The sequence below is a fragment of the Triticum dicoccoides genome, chromosome 4B (assembly GCF_002162155.2).
Source record: "Triticum dicoccoides isolate Atlit2015 ecotype Zavitan chromosome 4B, WEW_v2.0, whole genome shotgun sequence".
NCBI classification, from domain to species: Eukaryota; Viridiplantae; Streptophyta; class Magnoliopsida; order Poales; family Poaceae; genus Triticum; species Triticum dicoccoides.
In genome coordinates, this window is record NC_041387.1 from 651,915,966 (window position 1) to 651,925,523 (window position 9,558).

A 9,558-nucleotide genomic window follows, 5' to 3' on the forward strand; every position below is an offset into this window, starting at 1 on the left:
CCCTAGAGGTAATGATGAAGTTATTATTTATTTCCTTATATCATGTTGAATGTTTATTATTCATGCTAGAATTGTATTAACCGGAAACATGATACATGTGTGAATACATAGACAAACTAAGTGTCACTAGTATGCCTCTACTTGACTAGCTCGTTTATTAAAGATGGTTATGTTTCCTAGCCATGGACAAAGAGTTGTCATTTGATTAACGGGGTCACATCATTAGGAGAATGATGTGATTGACTTGACCCATTCCGTTAGCTTAGCACTTGATCGTTTAGTATGTTGCTATTGCTTTCTTCATGACTTATACATGTTCCTATGACTATGAGATTATGCAACTCCCGTTTACCGAAGGAACACTTTGTGTGCTACCAAACGTCACAACGTAACTGGGTGATTATAAAGGAGCTCTACAGGTGTCTCCAAAGGTACATGTTGAGTTGGCGTATTTCGAGATTAGGATTTGTCACTCCGATTGTCGGAGAGGTATCTCTGGGCCCTCTCAGTAATGCACATCACTTAAGCCTTGCAAGCATTGCAACTAATGAGTTAGTTGTGAGATGATGTATTACGGAACAAGTAGAGAGACTTGCCGGTAACGAGATTGAACTAGGTATTGAGATACCGACGATCGAATCTCGGGCAAGTAACATACCAATGACAAAGGGAACAACGTATGTTGTTATGCGGTCTGACCGATAAAGATCTTCGTAGAATATGTGGGAGCCAATATGAGCATCTAGGTTCCGCTATTGGTTATTGGCCGGAAACAGTTCTAGGTCATGTCTACATAGTTCTCGAACCCGAAGGGTCCGCACGCTTAAGGTTTCGATGACAGTTTTATTATGAGTTTATGAGTCTTGATGTACCGGAGGAGTTCGGAGTCCCGGATGAGATCGGGGACATGACTATGAGTCTAGAAATGGTCGAGACGTAAAGATCGATATATTGGACGACTATATTCAGAGTTCGGAAAGGTTCCGAGTGATTCGGGTATTTTTCGAAGTACCGGAGAGTTACGAGAATTCGCCGGGGAGTATATGGGCCTTATTGGGCCATACGGGAATAGAGGAGAGAGGCCAAAAGGAAGGAGGCCTGTGCCCCCCCCCTTGTCCAAAGTAGGACTCCCCTTGGCGCGCCCCCTCCTAGGTCGTCCACCCCCTCCCCTCTTGCTCCTTTATATACGAGGGCAGGGGGACACCTCTAGGCACAACAACAATTGATCCCTTGGATATCTTGGTCGTGTGCGGTGCCCCCTCCACCATAATCCACCTCGATAATATCGTAGCGGTGCTTAGGCGAAGCCCTGCGTCGGTAGTACATCAAGATCGTCACCACGCCGTCCTGCTGACGGAACTCTCCCTCGACACTCGGTTGGATCGGAGTTCGAGGGACGTCATCGAGCTGAACGTGTGCTAGAACTCGGAGGTGTCGTAGGTTCGGTGCTTGATCTGTCGGGCCGTGAAGACGTATGACTACATCAACCGCCTTGTTCTAACGCTTCCGCTTTCGGTCTACGAGGGTACGTGGACAACACTCTCCCCTCTCGTTGCTATGCATCACCATGATCTTGCGTGTGCGTAGGAATTTTTTTGAAATTACTACGTTCCCCAACAGTGGCATCCGAGCCCAGGTTTTATGCGTAAATGTCATATGCATGAGTAGAACACAAGTGAGTTGTGGGCGATATAAGTCATACTGCTTACCAGCATGTCATACTTTGTTTCAGCCACATTGTGAGATGAAGCGGCCCGGACCGACATTACGCGTACGCTTACGCGAGACTGGTTTCACCGCTACGAGCACTCGTTGCTTAAAGGTGACCGGCGGGTGTCTGTCTCTCTCACTTTAGTTGAACCGAGTGTGGCTACGCCCGGTCCTTACGAAGGTTAAAACAGCACCAACTTGACAAACTATCGTTGTGGTTTTGATGCGTAGGTAAGAACAGTTCTTGCTCAGCCCGTAGCAGCCACGTAAAATTTGTAAAAACAAAGCAGAGGACGTCTAACTTGTTTTTGCAGGGCATGTTGTGATGTGATATGGTCAAGACGTGATGCTATATTTTATTGTATGAGATGGTCATGTTTTGTAACCGAAGTTATCGGCAACTAGCAGGAGCCATATGGTTGTCGCTTTATTGTATGAAATGCAAACGCCATGTAATTGCTTTACTTTATCACTAAGCGGTAGCGATAGTCGTAGAAGCAATAGATGGCATAACGACAACGATGCTACGATGGAGATCAAGGTGTCGCGCCGGTGACGATGGTGATCACGACGGTGCTTCGGAGATGGAGATCACAAGCACAAGATGATGATGGCCATATCATATCACTTATATTGATTGCATGTGATGTTTATCCTTTATGTATCTTATCTTGCTTTGTTTGACGGTAGCATTTTAAGATGATCTCTCACTAAATTATCAAGAAGTGTTCTCCCTGAATATGCACCATTGCGAAAGTTCTTCGTGCTGAGACACCACGTGATGATCGGGTGTGATAGGCTCTACGTTCAAATACAACGGGTGCAAAATAGTTGCACACGCGGAATACTCAGGTTAAACTTGACGAGCCTAGCATATACAGATATGGCCTCGGAACACGAAGACCGAAAGGTCGAGCGTGAATCATATAGTAGATATGATCAACATAGTGATGTTCACCATTGAAAACTACTCCATCTCACGTGATGATCGGACATGGTTTAGTTGATTTGGATCACGTGATCACTTAGATGACTAGAGAGATGTCTATCTAAGTGGGAGTTCTTTAGTAATATGATTAATTGAACTTAAATTTATCATGAACATAGTCCTGGTAGTATTTTGCAAATTATGTTGTAGATCAATAGCTTGCGTTGTTGCTTTCATATGTTTATTTTGATATGTTCCTAGAGAAAATTGTGTTGAAAGATGTTAGTAGCAATGATGCGGATTGGATCCGTGATCTGAGGTTTATCCTCATTGTTGCACAGAAGAATTATGTCCTTAATGCACCGCTAGGTGATAGACCTATTGCAGGAGCAGATGCAGACGTTATGAACGTTTGGCTAGCTCAATATGATGACTACTTGATAGTTTAGTGCACCATGCTTAACGACTTATAATCGGGACTTCAAAGACGTTTTGAACGTCATGGACCATATGAGATGTTCCAGGAGTTGAAGTTAATATTTCAAGCAAATACCCGAGTTGAGAGATATGAAGTCTCCAACAAGTTCTATGGCTAAAAGATGGAGGAGAATCGCTCAACTAGCGAGCATGTGCTCAGATTGTCTGGGTACTACAATCGCTTGAATCAAGTGGGAGTTATTCCAGATAAGATAGTGATTGACAGAGTTCTCTAGTCACCATCACCAAGTTAGTAGAACTTTGTGATGAACTATAGTGTGCAAGGGATGACGAGAACGATTCCCGAGCTCTTCGTGATGTTGAAATCGACGAAGGTAGAAATCAAGAAAGAGCATCAAGTGTTGATGGTTGACAAGATCACTAGTTTCAAGAAAAAGGGCAAAGGGAAAGAAAGGGAACTTCAAGTAGAATGACAAGCAAGTTGTCACTCCCACGAAGAATCCCAAAGCTGAACCAAAGCCTGAAACTGAGTGCTTACACTGCAAAGGAAATGGTCAATGGAAACGGAAATACCCTGAATATTTGGTGGATAAGAAGGATGGCAGAGTGAACAAGGGTATATTTGATATAGAGGTTATTGATGTGTACCTTACTAGTGTTTATAGTAGCCACTGAGTATTTGATACTTGTTCGGTTGCTAAAAATTAGTGACTCGAAACAGGAGTTACAGAATAAACAGAGACTAGTTGAGGGTGAAGTGACGATGTGTATTGGAAATGGTTCCAAGATTGATATGATCATCATCGCACACTCCCTATACTTTCGGGATTAGTGTTAAACCTAAATAAATGTTATTTGGCGTTTGCGTTGAATATGAATATGATTTGATCATGTTTATTGCGATACGGTTATTCATTTAAAGTCAAAGAATAATTGTTGTTCTGTTTACATGAATAAAACCTTCGATGGTCATACACCCAATGAAAATAGTTTGTTGGATCTCGATCGTAGTGATACCCATATTAACAATATTGATGCCAAAAGATGCAAACTTAATAATGATAGTGCAACTTATTTGTGGCACTGTCGTTTGGGTCATATCGGTGTAAAGCGCGTGAAGAAACTCCATAAAGATGGATTTTCGGAATCACTTGGTTATGAATCATTTGATGCTTGCGAATCGTGCCTTTTGGGCAAGATGACTAAAACTCCGTTCTCCGGAACAATGGAACGAGCTACTGACTTATTGGAAATAATACATACCGATGTATGTGATCCGGTGAGTGTTAAGGCTCGCGGCGTGTATCGTTATTTTCTGACCTTCACAGATGATTTGAGCAGATATGGGTATATCTACTTGATGAAACATAAGTCTGAAACATTTGAAAAGTTCAAAGAATTTCAGAGTGAAGTGGAAAATCATCGTAACAAGAAAAATAAAATTTCTACGATCTGATCGTGGAGACGAATATTTGAGTTATGAGTTTGGTCTTCATTTGAAACAATGTGAAATAGTTTCGCAACTCACGCCACCTGGAACAACACAATGTAATGGTGTGTCCGAACATCGTAATCGTACTTTACTAGATATGGTGCGATCTATGATGTCTCTTATCGGTTTACCACTATCGTTTTGGGGTTATGCATTAGAGACAGCTGCATTCACGTTTAAATAGGGCACCATCTAAATCCGTTGAGATGACACCGTATGAACTATGGTTTAACAGTAAACCTAAGCTGTCATTTCTTAAAGTTTGGAATTGCGATGCTTATATGAAAAAGGTTTTCAACCTGATAAGCTCGAACCCAACTCGGAAAGTGCGTCTTCATAGAATACCCAAAGGAAACTGTTGGGTACACCTTCTATCACAGATCCGAAGGCAGAAAATTCGTTGCTAAGAATGGATCCTTTCTAGAGAAGGAGTTTCTCTCGAAAGAAGTGAGTGGGAGGAAAGTAGAACTTGATGAGGTAATTGTACCTTCTCCCAAATTGGAAAGTTGTTCATCACAGAAATCAGTTCCAGTGATTGCTACACCGATTAGCGAGGAAGCTAATGATGATGATCATGAAACTTCAAATAAAGTTACCATAGAACCTCGTAGGTATTCCAGAGTACGATCCGCACCAGTGTGGTACGGTAATCCTATTCTGGAAGTCATGTTACTAGACCATGATAAACCTATGAACTATGAGGAAGCGATGATGAGCCCAGATTCTGCGAAATGGCTTGAAGGCCATGAAATCTGAGATGGGATCCATATATGAGAACAAAGTGTGGACTTTGATTGACTTGCCCGATGATCGACAAGCCATAGAAAATAAATGGATCTTCAAGAGGAAGACGGACGTTGATAGTAGTGTTACTATCTACAAAGCTAGATTTGTCGAAAAAGGTTTTTGACAAAGTTCAAGATGTTGACTACGATGTGTTTTTTCTCACTCGTATCGATGCTTAAAGTCTGTCCGAATCATGTTAGCAATTGCCACATTTTATGAAATCTGGCAAAAGGATGTCAAAACTGCATTCTTTAATGGATTTATTAAAGAAGAGTTGTATATGATGCAACCAGAAGGTTTTATCAATCCTAAAGGTGCTAAACAAATTATGCAAGCTCCAGCAATCCATCTATGGACTGGTGCAAGCATCTCGGAGTTGGAATATACGCTTTGATGAGTTGATCAAAGCATATAGATTTATACAGACTTGCGATGAAGCTTGTATTTACAAGAAAGTGAGTGGGAGCACTACATCCTTTCTGATAAGTATATGTGAATGACATATTGTTGATCGGAAATAATGTAGAATTTTCTGGAAAGCATAAAGGAGTGTTTGAAAGGTTTTTTTCAAAGAAAGACCTCAGTAAAGCTGCTTACATATTGAGCATCAAGATCTTGAGATAGATCAAGACGCTTGATAAGATTTTCAATTAGTACATACCTTGACAAGATTTTGAAGTAGTTCAAAATGGAATAGTCAAAGAAAGAGTTCTTGCCTGTGTTGCAAAGGTGTGAAATTGAGTAAGACTCAAATCCCGACCACGATAGAAAATAGAAAAGAGAATGAAAGGCATTCCCTATGCCTCCGTCATAGGTTCTATGAAGTATGCTATGCTATGTACCAGACCTATTGTATACCTTGTTCTGAATTTGGTAAGGGAATACAATAGTGATCTAGGAGTAGATCACTGGACATTGGTCAAGAATATCCTTAGTAAGGACTAAGGAAATATTTCTCGATTATGGAGATGATAAAAGAGCCCGTCGTAAATAGTTACATCCGTGCAATCTTTTACACCAATCCAGATGACTCTAAGTCTCAATCTGGATACATATTGAAAGTGAGAGCAATTAGCTAGAGTAGCTCCGTGCAGAGCATTGTAGACATAGAATATTTGCAAAATACATACGGCTCTGAATGTGACAGACCCATTGACTAAGCTTCTCTCACGAGCAAAACATGATCACACCTTAGTACTCTTTGGGTGTTAGCCACATAGCTATGTGAACTAGATTATTGACTCTAGTAAACCCTTTGAGTGTTGGTCACATGACGATGTGAACTATGAGTGTTAATCATATACAGATATGAATATTGGTGTTAAATCACATGGCGATGTGAACTAGATTATTGACTCTAGTGCAAGTGGGAGACTGGAGGAAATATGCCCTAGAGGCAATAATAAAGTTATTATTTATTTCCTTATATCATGATGAATGTTTATTATTCATGCTAGAATTGTATTAACCGGAAACATGATACATGTGTGAATACATAGACAAACTAAATGTCACTAGTATGCCTCTACTTGACTAGCTCGTTTATCAAAGATGGTTATGTTTCCTAGCCATGGACAAAGAGTTGTCATTTGATTAACGGGATCACATCATTAGGAGAATGATGTGATTGACTTGACCCATTCCGTTAGCTTAGCACTTGATCGTTTAGTATGTTGCTATTGCTTTCTTCATGACTTATACGTGTTCCTATGACTATGAGATTATGCAACTCCCGTTTACCGGAGGAACACTTTGTGTGCTACCAAATGTCACAACGTAACTGGGTGATTATAAAGGAGCTCTACAGGTGTCTCCAAAGGTACATGTTGAGTTGGCGTATTTCGAGATTAGGATTTGTCACTCCGATTGTCGGGGAGGTATCTCTGGGCCCTCTCGGTAATGCACATCACTTAAGCCTTGCAAGCATTGCAACTAATGAGTTAGTTGTGAGATGATGTATTACGGAACGAGTAAAGAGACTTGCCGGTAACGAGATTGAACTAGGTATTGAGATACCGACGATCGAATCTCGGGCAAGTAACATACCGATGACAAAGGAAACAACGTATGTTGTTATGCGGTCTGACCGATAAAGATCTTCGTAGAATATGTGGGAGCCAATATGAGCATCCAGGTTCCGCTATTGGTTATTGACCGGAAACAGTTCTAGGTCATGTCTACATAGTTCTCGAACCCGAAGGGTCCGCACGCTTAAGGTTTCGATGACAGTTTTATTATGAGTTTATGAGTTTTGATGTACCGAAGGAGTTCGGAGACCCGGATGAGATCAGGGACATGACGATGAGTCTCGAAATGGTCGAGACATAAAGATCGATATATTGGACGACTATATTCGGAGTTCGGAAAGGTTCCGAGTGATTCGGGTATTTTTTGGAGTACCGGAGAGTTACGGGAATTCGCCGGGGAGTATATGGGCCTTATTGGGCCATACGGGAATAGAGGAGAGAGGCCAAAAGGAAGGAGGCCTGCGCCCCCCTCTGGTCCGAATTGGACAAGGGGCGCAGCCCCCTTTTCCTTCTTCCTCTCCCCCTCTTTCCCCTTCTCCTACTCCAACAAGGAAGGAGGGAGTCCTACTCCCGGTGGGAGTAGGACTCCCCTTGGCGCGCCCCTCCTAGGCCGGCCGCCCCCTCCCCCCTTGCTCCTTTATATACGGGGGCAGGGGGCACCTCTAGGCACAACAACAATTGATCCCTTGGATCTCTTAGCCGTGTGCGGTGCCCCCCTCCACCATAATCCACCTCGATAATATCGTAGCGGTGCTTAGGCGAAGCCCCGCATGGGTAGTACATCAAGATCGTCACCACGTCGTCATGCTGACGTAACTCTCCCTCGACACTCGGCTGGATCGGAGTTCGAGGGACGTCATTGAGCTGAACGTGTGCTAGAACTCGGAGGTGCCATAGTTTCGGTGCTTGATCAGTCTGGCCGTGAAGACGTACGACTACATCAACCGCGTTGTTCTAACGCTTCCGCTTTCGGTCTACGAGGGTACGTGGACAACACTCTCCCCTCTAGTTGCTATGAATCACCATGATCTTGCGTGTGCGTAGGAATTTTTTGAAATTACTACGTTCCCCAACACACCCTTCCCCTAGGGAACCCTAGGGCGTCTCCTCCACCCCCTTCCCCCTATATATAGTGAGGGAGAGAGAGGGCAGCCGCACCCTTCCCCTGGCGCAGCCCTCTCCCTCCTCCAACACCTCCTCCTCCATAGTGCTTGGCGAAGCCCTGCTGGAGAACCACAAGCTCCACCACCACTACGTCGTCGTGTTGTCAGAGTTCTCCCTCAACTTCTCCTCTCCCCTTGCTGGATCAAGAAGGAGGAGACGTCCCCAAGCTGTACGTGTGTTGAACGCGGAGGCATCGTCCGTTCGGTGCTAGATCGGATCTGCCGCGATTTGAATCGCCGCGAGTACGACTCCATCATCTCCGTTCTTGTAACGCTTCCGCTTAGCGATCTTCAAAGGTATGAAGATGCTCATCCTCTCCCTCTCTTGTTGCTAGAATCTCCATAGATTGATCTTGGTGATGCGTAGAAAATTTTGAATTTCTACTACGTTCCCCAACAGTGGCATCATGAGCTAGGTCTATTGCGTAGATTCTATGCATGAGTATAACACAAGTAGTTGTGCGCATTGGTTTGTTCAATTTGCTTACCGTTACTAGTCCTATCTTGTTTCGGCGGTATTGTGGGATGAAGCGGCCCGGACCGACCTTACACGTACGCTTACGTGAGACAGGTTCCATCGACTGACATGCACTTGTTGCATAAGGTGGCTAGCGGGTGCCAGTCTCTCCCACTTTAGTCGGATCAGAGTTGATGAAAAGGGTCCTTATGAAGGGTAAATAGCAATTGGCATATCACTGTTGTGGCTTTGCGTAGGTAAGAAACGTTCTTGCTAGAAACCCGTAGCAGCCACTTAAAACATGCAACAACAATTAGAGGACGTCTAACTTGTTTTTGCAGGGTATGCTATGTGATGTGATATGGCCAAAAGAATGTGATGAATGATATATGATGTATGAGATTGATCATGTTCTTGTAATAGGAATCACGACTTGCATGTCAATGAGTATGACAACCGGCAGGAGCCATAGGAATTGTCTTAATTTATTGTATGACCTGCGTGTCATTGAACAACGCCATGTAATTACTTTACTTTATTGCTAACCGTTAGCCGTA